We start from the raw sequence: 4,354 nt of genomic DNA on the forward strand, positions 1-4,354 counted from the left end.
TTCTTCCTCCCACTCTCTGTCTCACTCAAACTAAAAGGGGTACGAATGATAATAAATAACGCTAGATCAGACATCTTGTGCGATCGCATCTACGACTGCCATCTTACTACAGACAGTGTTACATGTACTTTAAAAACTCAATCAAAAGCGAAGATCGAAGAATGATTACGGCTTCTTTCAATATTATTTCTTCTGGCATTTTTTTTCCTATTTCAATATTTTCCCCACTGAACTCCCTTGATCACCTGAAGAATCGCCAACCGCGCCCACAATGAATATAAAAGTTCTTTAATTAAGATACGATAATATATATATATATATACACATGCGTGTGTGTGTGTGTGTGTGTGTGTGTCTTTACATTTACGTTTGTCCCCCAACCGGTGTTTGTTTGTTTATGTCCCCGTTGTTGGTTTTCCCACTGAACTCCCTGAATCACCTGAAGTATCGCCAACGGTGCCCACAATGAATATAAAAGTTCTTTGATTAAGATACGATAATAAATAGACACATGCGTGTGTGTGTGTGTGTGTGTGTGTCTTTGCATTTATGTTTGTCCCCCAACCGGTGTTTGTTTGTTTATGTCCCCGTTGTTGGTTTTTCCCACTGAACTCCCTGAATCACCTGAAGTATCGCCAACGGTGCCCACAATGAATATAAAAGTTCTTTGATTAAGATACGATAATAAATAGACACATGCGTGTGTGTGTGTGTGTGTGTGTGTGTCTTTGCATTTATGTTTGTCCCCCAACCGGTGTTTGTTTGTTTATGTCCCCGTTGTTGGTTTTCCCACTGAACTCCCTGAATCACCTGAAGTATCGCCAACGGTGCCCACAATGAATATAAAAGTTCTTTGATTAAGATACGATAATAAATAGACACATGTGTGTGTGTGTGTGTGTGTGTCTTTGCATTTATGTTTGTCCCCCAACCGGTGTTTGTTTGTTTATGTCCCCGTTGTTGGTTTTCCCACTGAACTCCCTGAATCACCTGAAGTATCGCCAACCGCACCCACAATAAATATAAAAGTTCTTTAATTAAGATACGATAATAAATAGACACATGCGCGTGCGTGTGTGTGTGTGTGTGTGTGTCTTTGCATTTACGTTTGTCCCCCCAACCGGTGTTTGTTTGTTTATGTCCCCATTGTTGGTTTGTTTATGTCCCCGTAACTTAGCGGTTCAGCAAAAGAAACCGATAGGAAAAGTACCAGATATTAAAAAAAAAAAAAATTTAAAAAATAAGGGCGATGGGGCAACTGTTTGTTTTGTTATACAAATTGTCTTGGGAACTTTTTTCTCTAAACCTCACAAAGCCTGTCGTTTTCTGGGTCAGATAATAGCTGATTTCTTGAAAGAGAGAGTGGGAAATTGAAGAAAAATTGACCCAGTTCTTGACCTGTACTTAAATGAAAAGCGAAGTTGACCTTGGTGAGATTTCAGTTCATAATGCAGAGAGCCTTACAATACCGTAAATCCTCGAGTATAGTCTACCCTTGAGTATAATACGCAGGGGATTTTTTAGGTGGGTGAGTAGCTCGCCTATGATGTTGACACCGCCTTGCCAGTCGATGCCTCTGATGATCTGCTAGAGATATTCTTTTCTTTTTTTTTCTTTTACTTGTTTCAGTCATGTGACTGTGGCCATACTGGAGCACCACCTTTAGTCGAGCAAATCGACCCCAGGACTTATTCTTTTTTAAGCCCAGTACTTATTCTATCGGTCTCTTTTGCCGAACCGCTAAGTGACGGGGACGTAAACACACCAGCATCGGTTGTCAAGCAATGCTAGGGCGACAAACACAGACACACAAACACACACACGCATATATATATATATATATATATATATATATACATATATACGATGAGGTTCTTTCAGTTTCCGTCTAACAATCCACTCACAAGGCGTTGGTCAGCCCGGGGCTATAGCAGAAGACACTTGCCCAAGATGCCACGCAGTGGGACTGAACCCGGAACCATGTGGTTGGTTAGCAAGCTACTTACCACACAGCCACTCCTGCGCCTATACATATATACGACAGGCTTCTTTCAGTTTCCGTCTACCAAATCCACTCACAAGGCATTGGTCGGCCTGGGGCTATAGCAGAAGACACTTGCCCAAGATGCCACGCAGTGGGACTGAACCCGGAACCATGTGGTTGGTTAGCAAGCTACTTACCACACAGCCACTCCTGCGCCTATATGCGGTGAAGAGTTTTGGAGAGATCGTATCTCCTTGCTTCACTCCCTTCTCGACAGGCACTCATACGGAAGGTCTCCACGACAGTGGAGTTACGATTTCAGGAGGGCGATTGGGATTACGTGGATGAGAAAGGCGCGATCCAGAGAGGAGGTGGTCAAGGTGATATGTTCAAACTGGCCAGATCCGGCCTTTCACATACTATTACAATGCACACCTGCATATCATCATCATCGTTTAACGTCCGCTTTTCATGCTAGCATGGGTTGGACGATTTTGACTGAGGGCTGACAAACCAGATGGCTGCACCAGGCTCCAATCTTGATCTGGCAGTGTTTCTACAGCTGGATGCCCTTCCTAACGCCAACCACTCCAAGAGTGTAGTGGGTGCTTTTTACGTGCCACCGGCACAGGGGGCCAGTCAGGCAGTACTGGCAACGACCTCGCTCAAATCTTTTTACACATGCCACCGGCACAGAGGGCAGGTGTAAGAGGCTGGATCTGGTTGATTTGAACATAAAACAGGTAGTATATTCGGGCCATATTTGACCAGTTGAAATGTGAAAGGGTTAAAGTGGTTTTGTAAGGGAAAATGTATGATTCTGTGTATATAAGTACAATATTTTGACAATTTAATGGGACAGAGAATCAAACCATTAATTTAACAAAGATAAACTACATCACATGAGTATCTTATTTCAACTTTATCTTCTTTTAGATCAATGTATAATTTTGGTCAAGAGAATTTGGATAATTAAAAGACTGTCTCTTGAAGGCAACACAGTCATTACATAATGCAATAATCGTATCAGGTACAAGATATGCATTCCGGGGCAAGGAGGTACGATGGGCGAATGTGACCCCTTCACATGGTTGTGAATGTACTATTAAGTAATAGTTCATACGTTGATGCTCGCATCATCATTATCATCATCATTTAACGTCCATCTTCCAAGCTAGCACAAGAGCTGGCCAGGCTGAAGCCTGCATCAGACTATTTTGGCAAGATTTTTGCAGCTGGGATGCCTTTCCTATCACCAACCATTCAGCAGAGTGGACTTAGTGCTTTTTATGTGGCACAAGCACAGGTGAGGTGAGTAGTCCTTTTTACGTGGCACAGGTGAGGTCAGTTTTGGCAAGGTTTTTACTGCTGGATGTCCTTCACAACACCAACCACTCAGCTGAGTGGACTTAGTGCTTTTTATGTGGTAGAAGCACAGGTGAGGTCAGTTTTGGTAAGGTTTTTACAGCTGGATGCCCTTCCGAACACCAACCACTTTACAGTGTGGACTTGGTGATTTTTATGTGGGACCTGCACTGACAGGGTCACCAAGTACTTGCAAGACATCAATAAAAAGACAATCTGTGATAATTTGGTTTGCTGTTTTTTTGTTTTTTATTTTTCAGTATTTTACTATTAGAAACAAAAGAATACCCTCCATCAGGCATTTGCCATATCCTGAACGCCTTACTTCCCTGGGCATGGACACATTGAAACTCCGATGTCTGGCAGCTGACTTGGCAGAAACCCATAAAATTATCAACCATCGCACAAACAATAACTCTGAGCACCTCTTCAAACTCCACCCATCTAACACCCGTGGACATATTTACAAAGTAAGAAAACAGCACAGCTCCTTCCATGACTTCAGGAAACATTTTTTCACGCTGAGAGTTGCTGAAGCATGGAACAAACTGCTGGCATCAGTTGTTGGTTGTCGGAGCACTGCATCCTTCAAAACTTCCATGCTTCCTGAGATTCGCCAACACTACACCTGATCTTCTCCCCTCCATACACACGCTGAAGCATGGAACAAACTGCCGGCATCAGTTGTTAGTTGTCGGAGCACTGCATCCTTCAAAACTTCCATGCTTCCTGAGATTCACCAACACTACACTTGATTTTCTCCCCTCCATACACACGAGCGAGCATGTATCTGACTCATACATTGTTCGCTTTCCAGACATTTCTACATTACTGCATGTACTTTATATGCACTTTCGGACAAGTTGTGGTGCACCTGAGCACTGGATACAATAATTTCATTATTATTATTTTAAACTGTGGAAAACCAATTGCGTGGATGAAGAGACCGATTCCATACAATGCTGGGAAAGACATTTTCCAATTTCTTTATTAACTACGAAACTC

Source organism: Octopus sinensis, linkage group LG29, assembly GCF_006345805.1.
Source record: "Octopus sinensis linkage group LG29, ASM634580v1, whole genome shotgun sequence".
In the NCBI taxonomy this organism is placed as follows: domain Eukaryota; kingdom Metazoa; phylum Mollusca; class Cephalopoda; order Octopoda; family Octopodidae; genus Octopus; species Octopus sinensis.